The sequence below is a fragment of the Scyliorhinus torazame genome, chromosome 24 (assembly GCF_047496885.1).
Source record: "Scyliorhinus torazame isolate Kashiwa2021f chromosome 24, sScyTor2.1, whole genome shotgun sequence".
NCBI classification, from domain to species: Eukaryota; Metazoa; Chordata; class Chondrichthyes; order Carcharhiniformes; family Scyliorhinidae; genus Scyliorhinus; species Scyliorhinus torazame.
Genome location: NC_092730.1, coordinates 55,370,230 through 55,389,887, shown reverse-complemented (window position 1 = coordinate 55,389,887; position 19,658 = coordinate 55,370,230). Strand labels below are relative to the sequence as shown.

The 19,658-nt window shown below is 46.3% G+C and overlaps 2 non-coding genes across 2 annotated transcripts; one reads left to right on the top strand and one right to left on the bottom strand.

Moving 5' to 3' along the window:
• The first annotated feature begins 1,695 nt into the window (after window positions 1–1,695).
• Window positions 1,696–1,787, top strand: trnar-ucu (transfer RNA arginine (anticodon UCU)). Its single transcript is given in 2 exon segments — window positions 1,696–1,732; window positions 1,752–1,787. It is a non-coding gene; the product is annotated as a tRNA-Arg (tRNA).
• A 6,240-nt stretch (window positions 1,788–8,027) lies between these two features.
• Window positions 8,028–8,109, bottom strand: trnas-cga (transfer RNA serine (anticodon CGA)). Its single transcript has one exon. It is a non-coding gene; the product is annotated as a tRNA-Ser (tRNA).
• Between the last annotated feature and the right edge of the window lie 11,549 nt (window positions 8,110–19,658).

Here is a 19,658-nt window from a genome sequence, read left to right as displayed (position 1 = left end):
CCACAACTCCACCAATCTTCGTATCGTCTGCAAATTTACTGACCCACCCTTCAACTCCCTCATCCAAGTCATTAATGAAAATCACAAACAGCAGAGGACCCAGCGGTACGCCACTGGTAACTGGGATCCAGGCTGAATATTTGCCATCCACCAGCACTCTCTGACTTCTATCAGTTCGCCAGTTCGTTATCCAACTGGCCAAATTTGCCACTATCCCATGCCTCCTTACTTTCTGCATAAGCCTACCATGGGGAACCTTATCAAATGCTAATTTTATCAAATCAAATTTACCTGGGCAGGGTGAATATAGAGGGACATGGATCAAATGTGGGCAAGTGGGACTAACATGGTGATAGAAACTGGGCACCATGGACAAGCTGGGCCGAAGGACCTGTTTCCATGCTGTAAACATCTATGACTCTATGACTTTATGGAGCAAGTGTTTAATCACACAGATCAGGTCAAACGCAGTGACACCCTGCTGGGATTGATCTAAGCTACAGAGTGTGAGGATGTTTAGCTGAACAAACCGGAATGCTTGAAATATTTTACGAATCTGTGGTATCACTGACAAGAGAAATAGTTAACATTTCAGATCCTGACCCTTCATTGGAACGACCTGTTCCTCTCTCCACAGAAGCTGCCGTGTCAGCTGAATATTTGCAGCATTTTCTGTCTTTGTTTCAGATTTGCGGGATCCGCAGTATTTTGCTGTTGGGCCAAAGGACAATGAGTTGTCTTTCCTGCTCTGAGGGTTATTGCAGGTCTCTCTGGCTGTGATTATCACTGATTATCCATCTCTGGGATCGGTATTATTCAATAAGACTGCCGTTTGTGGAGGGTTTCTGAAATCCAGTCAGGGAGCTGGAGTTAAAATACACAGAGCCCTTACTCAATCTAAATGTAGGGCAGAACAGTCTCGAGGTGCTCAACGACCAGCCCAGTTTGTTTGTTCCTGTGAATACAACAGGATATAAACAGAGACAGCTGCAAACACATGTTGCATTTCATTCATAAAGTCATCGAATCAGACAGCAGAGAAATGGCCCTTCAGCCCATCGCATCTGTGCCGGTCAGAAACAACCACCGAACCATTCTCATCCCATTTCCCAGCACTTGGATCATCGCCTCGTGTACCCTGGGATCGCAAATGCCCATCTAAACACTTCCAACAGTTCCAAACTCCCGCCTCCCTCCAGGGAAAGAGGTTTTCCAATAAACGGTTTCACAAGAAAAACCTCTGCAGTCAGGAGCTGAAAAGGGAGAGATGACCCCTCTGTCATCTTGTACTCTGTGCCGCTATTAATAAAGTCATGACACTGTTTGATTTATAAACGACTCTTACAGCCTGCCCTGTCACCTTCAATGATTTGGACACATGTCCCGCTGTTCCTGCACTCTTTTTTGTAAATAGACACTTTATTTTATATTGTTTACTTCTGTTATTCCTACAAAAATAAATCGCCTCATTCCTTGTCTGCTACATGTCCTCCCTTTGCACCAACCTGGCTGTGTCCTTTCGGAGTTTTACTAGAATTTCTGAAGCGCTTTTCACAACCACAGGGCTGCCCAAAACATTCCCAGACAATGAAGTAGTTTTGAAATGTCGTCACTGTGCGAATTACTGAACTTTTGAACTGCCTGTTGGAAAACTACAGAAATCCTCATATGGGGATGTGAAAGCGCTGCAGGTGTGGCTCTGTGGCGCAACGGATAGCGCGTTGGACTTCTAGTCGCTGTCGTGATGAGACATTCAAAGGTTGTGGGTTCGAGTCCCACCAGAGTCGGTTTTTAGGCAAGGTTTGAATAAATCAGCAACAGGTTTATCAATGTCCCCAGGTGAGTGAAACTGCCGCCCCGAACTTCCTTCTGAAAGGCGACTCCAGTCACTCTCCCCTTTCCCATCAGAACAACGTCACAGAAGAAATCCCATTCTGGACTCAAATAAAATCTTTGAAAGCTGCTGACCAGAGTCAGTCTGTTCCCTCCTCAGACAGATTGCAAACTGGGCAGATATATCAGCGGGAAGTTTGATCCTCACAGGCAGCTCCAAACAAGGATGATGTGAATCGACACCACTGAATGCTAACACCAACACGTTTATCCCAGCTGTGATGAACAGCTCATGTTGCAGCTTTTGATCAGACAGTGGAGGATTATCACAGGCGCTCTGTCAGACTGCATGTTCCTTCAGGCAGGTTTCCGACTGGACACTTGGAATGAGCGGTTGTGTGAACATTAGCGGTTCAGGGGGAGATTTCTCACTTACCAGACTGGAGTTCCGGTTCCATTCCCAGACATTTCCCTTTCTCTTTCTGAATCCATCCCTGTCCTCTTGCTCATTTGCACTTTTCATTGTTCCATCAATGGCGGCCGCGTCTTCAGCTGTCTGAGCCTTGCGCTCTACAATTCATTCTTGAAAAATCTCCAGCTGTCTCTCCGCCGTCCAAGTGCAAAATGAATGAATGCAATTAGAAGCAAAAAAAAAGGGACGGGCAAGAAACACACCAAACAAAACATAATCTAAAATTACTGAGCTCGATGTTGAGGACGGAGTTCTGTGGGTGGCTACTTAAATGTTGAGGTGGTTTTACTCGAGTTTCCGTTAATCGCCATTGGAACACGGATGACCAACGACAGAAAGGTCAGAGTGGGAGAGGTGGAGAATTGAAATGACAAGTGGCAGGAAACTCAAAGTCATGATTGTGGATTGAACAGAGATTTATCAAAGCGGTCACAGTCTGTTATCTGACCTGTTGAAGTAGATGAGACCAAATTGTGGCAGCAAATACCGATGGGGGCGAATGGCCTCCTTCTGCACTGTAAATTCGATGATAATCTATGATACAGGAGATTAAACTGAAAAGCACAAGTGTCTCACTGGTTCACTTGGGATGAGTGTTTTGGGCCCTTGGATAATGAGGAGGGAGGGGGTAAAAAGGCAGGAGTTGCATCTCCTGCACTTGCAAAGAAAGGTGCAGATAGAAAGTGAGCGGATATTGGCGGTGGAGCAGCGGTCGCGGAGGGGATTGTCCCTTCAGTCTGGTGAATGGGGAGAGCAGGGGAGGGCGTTTTTGATGATGTCATAAATGGTCCCTGGAATACGGAGACTGACGGGCTGCAAGGTGAGAACAAGCGGCACCAAATCAGTTCAGCTCGCCTTACACAGGACACAACAATGTCAGTAACGGAAAGATCTTTTGGGATAAGAGCAAGTGCTTTGCAATATCGTTCACTTTTATTTCCATTTCCCACCGCTTTTCCTACAAATGTTGGCAGCGGTTGGATTTCCACCCGCATCCTCGAAGAGACTGAAACCTAAACCCATCTCCTCAGACCGCTCGGCCTCGCTATCCTAAAGGTTCATTGTTTCTGATACTGATGACTGGTGATTGGCATCTTGCTGTTTATCAGCTGAGTCCAGGATTTCACACTGAGAGAGAAGGAAATGATCCAATCACAGAGCTGGAACGCTGCTTCTAGTTTTCTCCCCACAGATGCTGTTTAATTCTGAACATTTCCAGCATTTCCTGTGTTTATTATTTATGATGATCAATATTTGAAGTAATTTGCTTTGTGATTTGTGAACTTTCTGAGCTGAGTTCAGGGGACTCGGTTTCCAAAATATTTTTTAAAATATTTGACGGGATGTGAGTGTCGCTGAATCCGTCAACAATTATTGTCCAAAATTAATTACCCTTAAGAATTTGGCGGTGACGTGATTCTTGAGCCGCTGCAAGTCCATGTGGTGTATGTACACACACAGTGCTGTTAGGGAGGGAGCTCCGGGATTGTGAGCCAGCCACAGAAAGGGTGATATATTTCCCAGGATGGTGTGTGTCTCGGAGTGGAACTTGCAGGTGGTCGCTGTTTCTCTGTATCTGCTCCCCTTGTGTTTCCAGGTGAGAGATCCCGCGGGGTTGGATGGACCCTCGCGGAGGAACAGTCAATGTCAGGGGTGGGATTTCAATCCTCGCCTCCACAGGAGACTGCTACCTGAACTGCGAACTGGCCTTAGAACCGCTCGGCCATCCTGACACACGATGCACTATCAGAAACTCCCAGCGCAAATGATATCAAATCCATAACTGCAGTGACCTGGGCTACGTTTCTGAGTCAGCACCCACACAAACATTACCTACAGCCTAGAGCTCAATGACTGAAGATCGAGTTTGTCTTTCCAATGAAGATGGTTGGAGTGTGAACAATTTCCTGTCCTTCCTTTGATTTTCTCCAGTCCTGTGGGGAAGTTGCTGGGTGACAGGTACAATATTGAAGTGAGGAAAATGGAAAAGTGAATTGGTGCAATGACGCTCCCTTTGTTTCTCTGCAGTTTTTATTGAGGGGAGTTTCTGTTCGTTCACTTGGTGAGGATCACTGACTGTATGTGATTGTGGAGCAGGCAGAGGATGTGACACATGTCCGGAAGCAGCCGAGTTTGTGGATGCTGCTCCATGAATCTTCACGGCTCACAGGGTGAAAGGAGTTTTCGACGTCGAAAATGACCATGTACGGCAGCTGGAGCTTTCCCTTGTATTTTATGGAATCTGGGAATCAGCGGATCATCAAAACACAGAAATGAAACACGTCGAGTCACAGTATTTTCTCACATGATGTTAACATCAGTTACCTGAGCCCAGCAGGTGGCTGCGTGGCCTAACGGATAAGGTGAATCTACTGATAATATCAGTAAACTGCAGGTTCGAGCCCTGCCGCGGCCGTTTCAAACAGAAATCACATTGCTGGTTTTCCTTCCTCAGCTCAAAGTTCCGCGTTTCCGTCTAAACATTTCCCGACTTATCTCAGAATCTATTTTCTTGCTATTTTGTTCATTCAATTGTCTCTCATCTTGGTACTCTGCTTAGATCCTAAGGAATCCACAATTTCTGTTTGATCTGGATAAACAATCGAAGCTTCATCCAGAACAAAATGTTTTGTGTCAATCGGTTCAATAAGATTCTGTGGCGGGAATTCTAATCTCCTCAGGAAGATGTTTAGTAATGAGCTGAATGGACGGTTTTTGTTAACTGGGGTGAAAGGTTATGACACTGGATTGGGAAACCAGCGGCCCGAACTAATCTTTGGGACAGAGAATAAATCCCAACACGGCCTCTGGTGACAGTTAAATTCACTGATTTAATAAATCTGGAATTGAAAGGCATCGGAGCTGGTTAACTTTAGTCAGGTGTAAGCTGGTACCTTTTCTGATTGGTTAGATAATGCACCACAGTCAATACTGCACTTCTTCACCAACTGCGCCCAACTGACCGCAATGTTTTTTTAAAAAAACATGAATTTCTGGAATATCTGTAACTGATATTGTTACACCAACAATTTAATCAGTCGAACAGTGCGTTTAGGGAGCTGAGATTTTCGAATAGTTCAAGGGTTGGACTCCAAATCCAATGGTCTTTTTCCACGGAGATTCTATCCCTTCTCACATACAGTAAGAAGTCTTACAACACCAAATTAAAGTCCAACAGGTTTGTTTCAAATCACTAGCTCTCGGAGCGCTGCTCCTTCCCCAGCTGAATGGAGAGGTAGGTTCCAGAAACATTTATATGGACAAAGTCAAAGATGCAAGATGTTAAATGCGAGCATTTGCAGGTAATTAAGTCTTTACAGAGCCAGAGAGAGGGGTAACCCCAGGTTAAAGAGGTGTGAATTGTTTCAAGCCAGGACAGTTGGTCGGATTTCGAAAGCAAAGGCCAGATGGTGTTTGGAAAGTTATCAAGGGTTGTCTATAGAGTCCTGTATCTTTTGGGGAGTGGTCAGGATTTGTAGTTGATATACTGTTTACTGGTGTTTATAAAATGTTAACTGGATTCATGTAATTAAAATACTTTTGTTTTAAACATACTTGAGATCTCTGTTGCATCACACCTGTAAAATGGGCCCTTGTGCTCCCCATAACCAAAATGTATTTAAAGTTGTGGGTCAGGTGAACTCCGTGATATACTTTGGGGTTCTCTAAACCCTGGCCCATAATACGTGGACCGAGGTACAGTGAAAAGTATTGTTCTACATACAGTCCAGACAGATCGGTTCATACATGTAAAACATAAGACATGCATAAATACACAATGTAAATAATAATAACAGTAATAATAAATGTAAGTAATATTAGTAAACAATAACAAATCGTAAATAGAGACAAGATTGAAAAGTTGGGTTAATCGTGTCAGTAAAACGACACAAGCAACATTCAGTTTAGGGACACTCCTGGAGCCTGATGAGATCAGCAACTGATGTATTTGCATTGTGATAAGAAGTCTTACAACACTAGGTTAAAGTCCAACAGGTTTCTTTCGAATCACTAGCTTTCGGAGCGCAGCTCCTTCCTCAGGTGAATCGAAAGAAACCTGTTGGACTTAAACCTGGTGCTGTAAGACTTCTTACTGAGCCCACCCAAGTCCAACACCGGCATCCCCACATCATGGCTTACATTATGACGACTAATACAAAAACATGCAATTCGTGGCCATGAGGCGGTAGGTTCAAATCCCACCAGAGTCGGCTTTTGGGTGTCACCGTGGTTAACACTCAGGGACCCGGGGTCAATTCCAGCCTTGGGTTACAGTCTTGCACGTTCTTCCCGTGTCTGCGTGAGTTTCCTCCACTGTCCGAAGATGTCCAGTTTAGATGGATTGGCCATGTTAAATTGGCCCTTTGTGTCCAAACGTTTACGTGGGTATGGGCCGTAGGTTGGGTGCTCCTTGGGGTGATCAGTGCAGACTCGATGGGCCGAATGTCCTCCTTCTGCACAAGAAGTATTCTATGATTGCTTAAACAGGGTGAAGATGGCAGCCTCAGGACACAGAGACAAGGTAAGCTCTCAGGCCAGAGTAAGAGCCCTATGTAATGATTCATAACATTGGAAATAAACTGCATAAATACATTTATTGTGGACTGGTGCCATCTCCTGGCTGAACGGGAGGCGTTCGGCAAAGACACTTTCATTCATGAGCATTTTAAATTTGGACACTCCTCAAATACAATACACAAAATAATCTTCATTTGTGCGCTTCTTTCTTAAAATCGAGCTTCATTCTTTTTCAGTACAAATGTTTTTAGAACACATGAGTTCTCAGTTAGAAACAATAGTAAACAGCTGGGCTATCCGGGCCAAAAAAATGAGACAAGTACATTTCAGTTTACAAACTGTGTTATGGACACTCCTGGTACCTGGTGAAATTAGCACCTAGGTTACTTACAAAATGATGACTAATTAATAAAAGTGATGATTTAAGCAGGTTACAAACGGCAGCATCGGGACACAAGAACGAGTTGAGGTCTCAGGCCGCAGTAAGAGTCCTATGTAATGGTTCCGTACGGCCTGCCGAAACAGGCGCCGGAAAGTGGCTTTTCACAGTAACTTCACTGAAGCCGACTTGTGACAGTAAGCGATTGTTGTTACACACAGAACATCAGAAATAAATAGCATCAATAAATGTATTGTGGACTGGTGCCATCTCCTGGCTGAACGGGAGCCGTGTGACACGGACACTTTCGGAACATTCTTAAATTGGAGTGAAATTACATAAACATTGTAAGAATGATTAAAAACAGTTTCTCAAGCAAATGCAAAGTGAAGATAAACAATAGTTGGGCCATGGTGAGTCGGCAGTGACGGTATATGGGGAGCATTGCTCCCTTCCCGGCTGTTGACAAGCCTTCAATTTGTTGCGCTGCTTTATTTAGAACTTTCAGTTCGGCTGGTCAGTTTCACAATAAGAGACATTAAAAATTCTGACATATGATAAATTCTGGCAAAAGATGTGACAAAAATAAATTTCACATTGCTTTGTGAATTTTCACAATTCTGGTTCCTGATGAAGTTAATATGAACGTTACTGAAGTGGTGATCTTGTCCTGACAAATCAGAAAATTCAGAGCGAAAGCAGAATGACAAACACAGCTTCAGGGCACAAGAAGATTCTTATGTAATGACATTTCAACAGAAAACATTGAATGATGAAAACAACACCGCATTTTTCGAACAAATGGCTCCAATATTTCCATTATTTCGCTGCGAGTAGGATTCGAACCTACGTGGGGAAACCCCATTGGATTTCGAGTCCAACGCCTTAACCACTCGGCCATCGCAGCTTATATCTGTACTGCCAATTCGTTCTATAGAAAGCATTGTAAAACCAGACACGCGGGATTGCAGGAATGCGATGAACGGTGTCCCAGTATTTCGATGAGTAGGGATTGAATCTGCGTGGGAAAAAAAACATTAGATTTGGCGCCACGACTTCTCAGTATTGAGAATGTTGAGATGAACGAACTGTTTTGATAACAGGAACAGAAGGTTATGTCGCTGGACTGGGAATCCAGAGGCCTGAACTCACCTTTCGTGACAAGATTTAATAAATCTAGAATTAAAATTTAGTCTCAGTAATGGCGGAGAAAGGTTCTGCTTCAGACGGATCATATTTCCACAACTGGGAACACATTTACACAACAGGGAATGGTTTGACACAACCACAGTGAAGATCTGTCCCCGGCAGAGTCACGGTTCCAGGACAGAGAGAGAACAGTTAAAGAGCACAGAGCACGGTTACACAGCAGGATGCACAGTTACACAGCAGAGAGCACAGTTACACAGCAGGATGCACAGTTACACAGCAGAGAGCTCAGTTACACAGCAGGGAGCACAGTTACACAGCAGAAAGCACAGTTACACAGCAGAGAGCACGGTTTCACAGCAGGGTGTGCAGTTACACAGCAGAGAGCACGGTTACACAGCAGGATGCACAGTTACACAGCAGAGAGCTCAGTTACACAGCAGGGAGCACAGTTACACAGCAGAAAGCACAGTTACACAGCAGGGAGCACGGTTACACAGCAGAGTGTGCAGTTACACAGCAGAGAGCACGGTTTCACAGCAGGGAGCACAGTTACACAGCAGAGAGCACAGTTACACAGCAGAGAGCACAGTTACACAGCAGGGAGCACAGTTATACAGCAGAAAGCACAGTTACACAGCAGAGAGCACGGTTTCACAGCAGGGAGCACAGTTACACAGCAGGGAGCACGGTTACACAGCAGAGTGTGCAGTTACACAGCAGAGAGCACGGTTTCACAGCAGGGAGCACAGTTACACAGCAGAGAGCACAGTTACACAGCAGAGAGCACAGTTACACAGCAGGGAGCACAGTTATACAGCAGAAAGCACAGTTACACAGCAGAGAGCACGGTTTCACAGCAGGGAGCACAGTTACACAGCAGAGAGCACAGTTACACAGCAGAGAGCACAGTTACACAGCAGAGAGCTCAGTTAGACAGCAGAGAGCTCAGTTAAAAAGCCGGGAGCACAATTACACAGCAGAGAGCACAGTTACACAGCAGGGAGCACAGTTACACAGCAGGGAGCACAGTTACACAGCAGAAAGCACAGTTACACAGCAGAGAGCACGGTTACACAGCAGGATGCACAGTTACACAGCAGAGAGCTCAGTTAAACAGCAGAGAGCTCAGTTAAACAGCCGGGATCACAATTACACAGCAGAGAGCACAGTTACACAGCAGGGAGCACAGTTACACAGCAGAAAGCACAGTTACACAGCAGAGAGCACGGTTTCACAGCAGGAGCACGGTTACACAGCAGGGAGCACGGTTACACAGCAGGGAGCACAAAAACAGAAAACACATGATACTAAATAGTTAGTTTTTCTATCTCAATATCTTGCTGGTTTGCTCGGCACCTATTCTGTGTGTCATTGTGTGTTTGTGTCATTGTGTGTTTATATATTAACGATCTAGATAACGGGACTGAGGAGAGAGCACGGTTACACATCAGAGGGCACAGTTACACAGCAGGGAGCACAGTTACACAGCAGAGAGCACAGTTACACAGCAGAGAGCACAGTTACACAGCAGAGTGTGCAGTTACACATCAGGGTGCACAGTTACACAGCAGAGAGTGCAGTTACACATCAGGTAGCTCAATTGCACAGCAGAAAGCTCAATTGCACAGCAGAAAGCACGGTTAAACAGCAGAGAGCGCAGCTACACAGCAGAGAGCACCGTTACACAGCAGAGAGCACAGTTACACAGCAGAGAGCACAGTTACACAGCAGAGAGCACAGTTACACAGCAGAGTGTGCAGTTACACAGCAGAGAGCACAGTTACACAGCAGAGAGCACAGTTACACAGCAGAGAGCACAGTTACACTGCATAGAGCGCAGTTACACAGCAGAGAGCACGGTTACACAGCAGAGAGCACAGTTACACAGCAGAGAGCACAGTTACACAGCAGAGAGCACAGTTACACAGCAGAGAGCACAGTTACACAGCAGAGTGTGCAGTTACACAGCAGAGAGCACAGTTACACAGCAGAGAGCACAGTTACACAGCAGAGTGTGCATTTACACATCAAGGTGCACAGTTACACAGCAGAGAGTGCAGTTACACATCAGATAGCTCAATTGCACAGCAGAGAGCACAGTTACACAGCAGAGAGCACAGTTACACAGCAGAGTGTGCATTTACACATCAGGGTGCACAGTTACACAGCAGAGAGTGCAGTTACACATCAGATAGCTCAATTGCACAGCAGAGAGCACAGTTATACAGCAGAGAGCACAGTTACACAGCAGAGAGTGCAGTTACACATCAGACAGCTCAATTGCACAGCAGAGAGCACAGTTACACAGCAGGGTGTGCAGTTCCACAGCAGAGTGTGCAGTTCCACAGCACAGTGTGCAGTTACACAGCAGAGAGCACAGTTACACAGCAGAGAGCACAGTTACACAGCAGAGTGTGCAGTTACACAGCAAGGTGCATAGTTACACAGCAGAGAGCACAGTTACACAGCTGAGAGCACAGTTACACAGCAGAATGTGCAGTTACACAGCAGGGTGCTCAATTACTCAGCAGAGAGCACAGTTACACAGCAGGGAGCACAGTTACACAGCAGAGAGCACAGTTACAGAGCAGAAAGCACAGTTACACAGCAGAGAGCACGGTTTCACAGCAGGGAGCACAGTTACACAGCAGAGAGCACAGTTACACAGCAGAGAGCTCAGTTACACAACAGAAAGCTCAGTTACACAGCAGAAAGCACAGTTACACAGCAGAGAGCTCAGTTACACAGCAGAAAGCACAGTTACACAGCAGAGAGCTCAGTTACACAGCAGAGTGTGCAGTTACACAGCAGAGAGTGCAGTTACACATCAGACAGCTCAATTGCACAGCAGAGAGCACAGTTACACAGCAGAGAGCACAGTTACAGAGCAGAGAGTGCAGTTACACATCAGACAGCTCAATTGCACAGCAGAGAGCACAGTTACACAGCAGGGTGTGCAGTTCCACAGCAGAGTGTGCAGTTCCACAGCACAGTGTGCAGTTACACAGCAGAGAGCACAGTTACACAGCAGAGAGCACAGTTACACAGCAGAGTGTGCAGTTACACAGCAAGGTGCATAGTTAGACAGCAGAGAGCACAGTTACACAGCTGAGAGCACAGTTACACAGCAGAATGTGCAGTTACACAGCAGGGTGCTCAATTACACAGCAGAGAGCACAGTTACACAGCAGGGAGCACAGTTACACAGCAGGGAGCACAGTTACACAGCAGAGTGTGCAGTTACACAGCAGAGTGTGCAGTTACACAGCAGAGAGCACAGTTACAGAGCAGAATGCACAGTTACACAGCAGAGAGCACGGTTTCACAGCAGGGAGCACAGTTACACAGCAGAGAGCACAGTTACACAGCAGAGAGCTCAGTTACACAGCAGAAAGCTCAGTTACACAGCAGAAAGCACAGTTACACAGCAGAGAGCTCAGTTACACAGCAGAAAGCACAGTTACACAGCAGAGAGCTCAGTTACACAGCAGAGTGTGCAGTTACACAGCAGAGAGTGCAGCTACACATCAGACAGCTCAATTGCACAGCAGAGAGCACAGTTACACAGCAGGGTGTGCAGTTCCACAGCAGAGTGTGCAGTTACACAGCAGAGAGCACAGTTACACAGCAGAGAGCACAGTTACACAGCAGAGTGTGCAGTTACACAGCAAGGTGCATAGTTACACAGCAGAGAGCACAGTTACACAGCTGAGAGCACAGTTACACAGCAGAGTGTGCAGTTACACAGCAGGGTGCTCAATTACACAGCAGAGAGCACAGTTACACAACAGGGAGCACAGTTACACAGCAGGGAGCACAGTTAGACAGCAGAGTGTGCAGTTACACAGCAGAGTGTGCAGTTACACAGCAGAGAGCACAGTTACACAGCAGGGAGCACAGTTACACAGCAGAGAGCACAGTTACACAGCAGAGTGTGCAGTTACACAGCAGAGAGCACGGTTACACAGCAGAGAGCACAGTTACACAGCCGGGAGCACAGTTATACAGCAGAGAGCATAGTTACACAGCAGAGTGTGCACTTGCAGAGTGTGCACTTACACAGCAGGGATCACAGTAACACAGGAGAGAGCACGGTTACACATCAGAGGGCACAGTTACACAGCAGGGAGCACAGTTACACAGCAGAGAGCACAGTTACACAGCAGAGAGCACAGTTACACAGCAGAGTGTGCAGTTACACATCAGGGTGCACAGTTACACAGCAGAGAGTGCAGTTACACATCAGGTAGCTCAATTGCATAGCAGAAAGCACGGTTAAACAGCAAAGACCTCAGTTACACAGCAGAGAGCTCAGTTACACAGCAGAGAGCTCAGTTACACAGCAGAGAGCACAGTTACACAGCAGAGAGCACAGTTACACAGCATAAAGCACAGTTACACAGCAGAGAGCTCAGTTACACAGCAGAGAGCTCTGTTACACTGCATAGAGCACAGTTACACAGCAGAGAGCACAGTTACACAGCAGAGAGCTCAGTTACACAGCAGAAAGCTCAGTTACACAGCAGAAAGCACAGTTACACAGCAGAGAGCTCAGTTACACAGCAGAAAGCACAGTTACACAGCAGAGAGCTCAGTTACACAGCAGAGTGTGCAGTTACACAGCAGAGAGCACAGTTAAACAGCAGAGAGCAGAGTTACACAGCCGGGAGCACTGTTACACATCAGAGTTTGCAGTTACACATCAGGGAGCACGGTTACACAACGGAGAGCACAATTGCACAGCAGGATTTATATTTACAAACGGGGCCTATGATTGTAAAACAGAAAACACATTTTACTAAATAGTTAGTTGTTCTATCTCAATATCTTGCTGGTTTGCTCGGCACCTATTCTGTGTGTCATTGTGTGTTTGTCCTGATAGTCTCTTCCTGCTTTTCGGTGTGTCTTTCTCTGTCCTCTGTCTGTTACAGACGTGCTGATGTTCCGTGTTATTGTCCTGCCAGAGTGAGCTTCACAACACGTGGGTTCTTGATTGAAGGAAAAAATGGAGGCAGTGAATAGTTATCTGGCTGGCACAGAACAGCAATTGTGGACACGGTGGAACAAAAGAGCAGAGTGGCGCAGCGGAAGCGTGCTGGGCCCATAACCCAGAGGTCGATGTATCGGAACCATCCTCTGCTATTTTTATTCTCACTCACACCAAAAGTAAACAAGTCGCTCTTCCCCAGCACATCCGCATTTTCTTTTCAGTAAATTAGAATCAAAGTGTTGCTTCCAGTGTGATCCGGAAAATTGTCCCGGGAATGAAGCAGACAGCATTACATCACTGTGAAGTTCAAAGTAACGAAATTGGAAGCTCTTCAATCGACGCTCTCGGCGGGAAACAGAGTCCTGTTGCTGTGGTGCGTGAGTTTTATTGGTGCCAACATCACATCTCCACTGATTGGAATGGGTTATGTTTTATTAACACAGTCATGGCATTTGGTAAAGATAGAACCAGGAGTGTTTCAATGTTTGAAAATCCTTTAACAGCGAGAAGAGGAAAAGTTTATATAATAACTTCCAAGAATATAACTTCAGTGTTGGGACCACAGCTGTTCTCTTTATATATTAACGATCTAGATAACGGGACTGAGGGCATTCTGGCTAAGTTTGCCGATGATACGAAGATAGGTGGAGGGGCAGGTAGTATGGAGGAGGTGGGGAGGCTGCAGAAAGATTTAGACAGTTTAGCAGAGTGGTCCAAGAAATGGCTGATGAAATTCAACGTGGGCAAGTGCGAGGTCTTGCACTTTGGAAAAAAGAATAGAGGCGTGGACTATTTTCTAAACGGTGACAAAATTCATAATTCTGAAGTGCAAAGGGACTTGGGAGTCCTAGTCCAGGATTCTCTAAAGGTAAACTTGCAAGTTGAGTCCGTAATTAAGAAAGCAAATGCAATGTTGTCATTCATCTCAAGAGGCTTGGAATATAAAAACAGGGATGTACTTCTGAAGCTTTATAAAGCATTAGTTAGGCCCCATTTAGAATACTGTGAGCAATATTGGGCCCCACACCTCAGGAAGGACATACTGGCACTGGAGCGGTTCCAGCGGAGATTCACACGGATGATCCCAGGAATGGTAGGCCTAACATACGATGAACGTCTGAGAATCCTGGGATTATATTCATTGGAGTTTAGGAGGTTGAGGGGAGATCTAACAGAAACTTACAAGATATTAAATGGCTTAGATAGGGTGGATGAAGGGAGTTGTTTCCATTAGCAGGGGAGACTAGGACCCGGGGGCACAGCCTTAGAATTAAAGGGAGTCACTATTGAACAGAGATGAGGAGAAATTTCTTCAGCCAGAGAGTGGTGGGTCTGTGGAATTCATTGCCACAGAGGGCGGTGGAGGCCGGGATGTTGAGTGTCTTTAAGACAGAAGTTGATAAATTCTTGATTTCTCGAGGAATTAAGGGCTATGGAGGGAGAGCGGGTAAATGGAGTTGAAATCAGCCATGATTGAATGGCGGAGTGGACTCGATGGGCCGAATGGCCTTACTTCCACTCCTATGTCTTATGGTCTTATGGAATATCCCACAGAGGGGCAATAAGGATATTTAACAATATCCAATAATAAACCAGAATAAGAGCGGAGATCCCAGATTCCACTCTCGGACGGATGTGAACAATCCATCCAGACTATTTACTACAAGAGAAGAGGAATTTTACCCGGAGTCCTCCCTCCAGCCTCTTCTTCCAGCTCTGTTTCCTCAGTGTGAAACCCACGAAATCACGCAAACGCTTCCGATCAAACCATTATTGCGATGGCCGGGAATCGAAACCGTGTTAATTGCTTGTTATTCGCTGCCCAGTAGTTCTGCTCTCACCCACAAGCAGTGACATCCATTCAACGTCCACTTTGTCAAGACCATTCAAAATCTGTTGTACTTCAATCTGATCAACTGTCACACTTCACATCTCCACTGGAAACAAGTGCAGTCTGTCTCACCTTTCCTCAATAGCAAATCCGCTCAAAGACCAACAAAGAACAAAGAAAAGTAAAGCACAGGAAGAGGCCCTTCGGCCCTCCAAGCGTGTGCCGACCATGCTGCCCGACTAAATTAAAATCTTCTACACTTCCTGGGTCCGTATCCCTCGATTCCCATCCTATTCATGTATTTGTCAAGATGCCCCTTAAATATCACTATCGTCCCTGCTTCCACCACCTCCTCCGGTAGCGAGTTCCAGGAACCCACTACCCTTTGTGTTAAAAATTTGCCTCGTACATCTACTCCAAACCTTGCCCCTCGCACCTTAAACCTATGCCCCCTAGTAATTGACCCCTCTACCCTGGGGAAAAGCCTCTGACTATCCACTCTGTCTATGCCCCTCATAGTTTTGTAGACCTCTATCAGGTCGCCCCTCAACGTCCGTCGTTCCAGTGAGAACAAACCGAGTTTATTCAAACGCTCCTCATAGCTAATGCCCTCCATAACAGGCAACATCCTGGTAAATCTCTTCTGCACCCTCTCGAAAGCCTCCACATCCTTCTGGTAGTGCGGCGACCAGAATTGAACACGATACGCCAAGTGTGGCCTAACTAAGGTTCTACACAGCTGCAACATGACTTGCCAATTCTTGTACTAAATGCCCCGGTCAATGAAGGCAAGCATGCCGTATGCCGTTCTGACTACCTTCTCCACCTGTGTTGCCCCTTTCAGTGACCTCTGGACCTGTAGACATACATCGCTCTGACTTTCAATACTGTATATTCCCTACCTGCATTAGACCTTCCAAAATGCATTACCTCACATTTGTCCGGATTAAACTCCATCTGCCATCTCTCCGCCCAAGTCGGCAAACGGGCTAAATCCTACTGTATCCTCTGACAGACCTCGTCGCTATCTGCAATTCCCCCAAGCTTTGTGTCATCTGCAAACTTGCTAATCAGACCAGTTACATTTCCCTCCAAATCATTTATACACACTACAAACAGCAAAGGTCCCAGCACTGATCCCTGCAGAACAACACTAGTCCCAGCCCTCCAATTGGAAAAGCACCCTTCCATTGCTACTCTCTGCCTTCTATGACCTAGCCAGTTCTGTATCCACCTTGCCAGCTCACCCCTGATCCGGTGTGACTTCACCTTTTATACTACTCTACCATAAGGGACCTTGTCAAAGGCCTTACTGAAGTCCATATCGACAACATCCACTGCCCTACCTGCATCAATCATCTTTGTGACCTCTTCGAAAAACTCTATCAAGTTAGTGAGACACAAAACCATGCTGCCTCTCACTAATACGTCCATTTGCTTCCAAATGGGAGTATATCCTGTCTCGAAGGATTCTCTCCACCAATCGAGGAAACCTTCCTGAACCGTTTCCAACGTATTTACATCTTTCCCTAAATAAGGAAACCAAAACTGCACAGAATTAGCGAAATGTGTAGCTCCTGGAATAAAAGGGACAGTAGCAATATGGATATAAATGTGGTTGAATAATCAGAAACAGAATATAATGGTCAATAGAGACTTTTCGGACTGGAAGAAGGTTTGTAGTGTTTCACATGGGTTCCTACTGGAACATTTGCTTTCCCTGATATATAACAATTTGTAGATCATGGTGTACAGGGAACAGTTTCAAATTTGGGGATGGTACAGACTTGGAAATTTTGAAAACTGAGACGCGGACAGTCTAGAACTTCAAACAACAAAAGATGATTTTCAATCTGGAGACGTGTGAGATGATGCATTTCGGTAGGGAAGTATAGAATCACACAATTTACAGTGCAGAAGGTGGCCATTCGGACGATAGCATCTGCACCGGTTTTTCAAAGAGCACCCCCATGAAGCCCACACCTCCACCCTATCCCCACATCCCAGCAACCCCATCTAACCTAAGGGCAATTTAGCATGGCCGATCCACCTAATCTGCACATCTTTGGAGTGTGGGAGGAAACCGGAGCTCCCAGCCGAAACCCACGGAGAACACCAAGCGGGAATCGAACCTGAGACCCGACGTTGTGAAGCCATAGTGCTAACCACTATGCTACCGTGCTGCCCCTCAACTATTTATGGAACGAAGGAGCAGACAGAGCTGGGTGTGTATGTGGATAGATCATTGAAGGTGGACAGGTGGAGAGAGCAGGTAATAAAGCAAATCTTATGCTTATTTACGAGTGGAAAAGAGAACAAGAGCAAGGAGGTTATGCTGAATCTGTACAAGGCGCCAGTTAGACATCAGATGGAATATTTTGCACAGCTCTGGGAGCCACAATATTGGAAGGCTGTGGACGTATTGGGCAGCGTGCAGAAGAGGTTTACAGGATTGATTCCATTTAGGAGGCTAGATTGGAGATAGTGGGAACGTTCTCCTTGGAGAGGATAAGGCAGAGAGGAGATATGATGGAGATGTTCAAAATCAGGAGGGGGCTAGGCGGAGTAACTAGAGAGAAACAGTTCCCCCGAGTAAAAAGAGCAAGAATGAGAGGGCACAGATTTCCGTTGATTTGCAAAGGAAGCAGATGTGATGTTTGAAAAAGAAGCACTTTTGCACAACGAGTGCTTCGGGTCTGGAATGCACTGAGGAGTGAATCTTCTTGCACCATTCTCTATACCGATATTCCTAATCCTCTGTCTGATAATCGATTTAAATCACGACACCAGTTTTGGGCAGGAGTTTGGCACCATGAAAACTTGCGGCTTCAGAAACTCCAAAACAGACGCCAGCTTCATTTGGGGCACTGCTGGCAGATTTTGTCTTTCCAGAACCGGCCGCCCAGCCGTGAAATCAAGTTCATCAGAAGATCTCATTACACTGTAAGACGGAGGAGCAGAAGTGGCCCATTCGGCCAATCGTGTCTGCTCCACCATTCAAAGAGGTTATGTCTGAACTGATATAACCCTCAAACCCAGAATCCCGCCTTATCCCCATAATCCTTGCTTTCCTTTACTGATTAAAAATCTGTCTCAAGGGCAGCACGGTGGTTCAGTAGTTTATACAGCTGCCTCACGGCACCGAAGGGCCATGTTCGATCCCAGCTCTGGGTCACTATCTGCGTCGAGTTTGCATATTCTCCCTGTGTTTGGGTGCGTTTCGCTCCCACAACCAAAAGATGTGCAGGGTCGGTGGATTGGTTGCAAAATTGCCCCTTAGTTGGAAAAAATGTTTGGGTACTCTAAATTTAAAAAAAATCTGTCTGTGGCAGCCTTCAACAAATTAACTGATCCACTGCTTAACCACTTCCTTACCTTGCAGGTCAGCTGTTCGTGAGAGAGAGAGAGCCCGGACCTTGGAAACAGCGCGGGAGTTTCAAAAAGCGCGGGAGCTGCGAGGCAGAGGGGACAGTTTAAAAGGGCGCGCCGTGGGTGAGGTAAGTACTGATTAACCACTTCCTTACCTTGCAGGTCAGCTGTTCGGGAGAGAGAGGGAGCCGGGACCTTGGAAACAGCGCGGGAGTTTCGAAAAGCGCGGGAGCTGCGAGGCAGAGGGGACAGTTTAAAAGGGCGCGCCGTGGGTGAGGTAAGTACTGCTTAACCACTTCCTTACCTTGCAGGTCAGCTGTTCGGGAGAGAGAGGGAGCCGGGACCTTGGAAACAGCGCGGGAGTTTCAAAAAGCGCGGGAGCTGCGAGGCAGAGGGGACAGTTTAAAAGGGCGCGCCGTGGGTGAGGTAAGTACTGCTTAACCACTTCCTTACCTTGCAGGTCAGCTGTTCGGGAGAGAGAGGGAGCCGGGACCTTGGAAACAGCGCGGGAGTTTCAAAAAGCGCGGGAGCTGCGAGGCAGAGGGGACAGTTTAAAAGGGCGCGCCGTGGGTGAGGTAAGTACTGATTAACCACTTCCTTACCTTGCAGGTCAGCTGTTCGGGAGAGAGATCAGTTTTGGGAGCAGGCCTATTGGCTGACTGTAAATCAGGAAGGATACAAAGGGTGTGGCTGAAGTGCCTATAGAAACGGAGTGCTGAAGGCAAACAGAGTGTATCTGAGTTTGGGTAAGGCTGAGTTCGGGTAAGAGGGGAGTGACAAAAAAAAAAAAATCAAATTCATTAAGTAAATTAATTAACTAGTTAAGGGAATTTGGTGCTCACCTGAAGGAGGTGCAGAGAAGCAGAGCTGTGAGGGAGTCTCTGGAGCAATTACATCACAGCCAGCAGGTAAGTGATTGGCTTGTAACTGGTAAGTGATTTCTCTCTCTTTGACTTTCTCTTAGCTGTGTAGTGTAGTTGATATTTAACTTCAGGTTTAAGTCATGGCAGGAGAGCTCAGACCCGTGTCATGCTTCTCTTGTGAGATGTGGCAAGTCAGGGACCCTTCTGGTGTCCCTGACTCCTTCATCTGCAAGAAGTGTGTCCAACTGCAG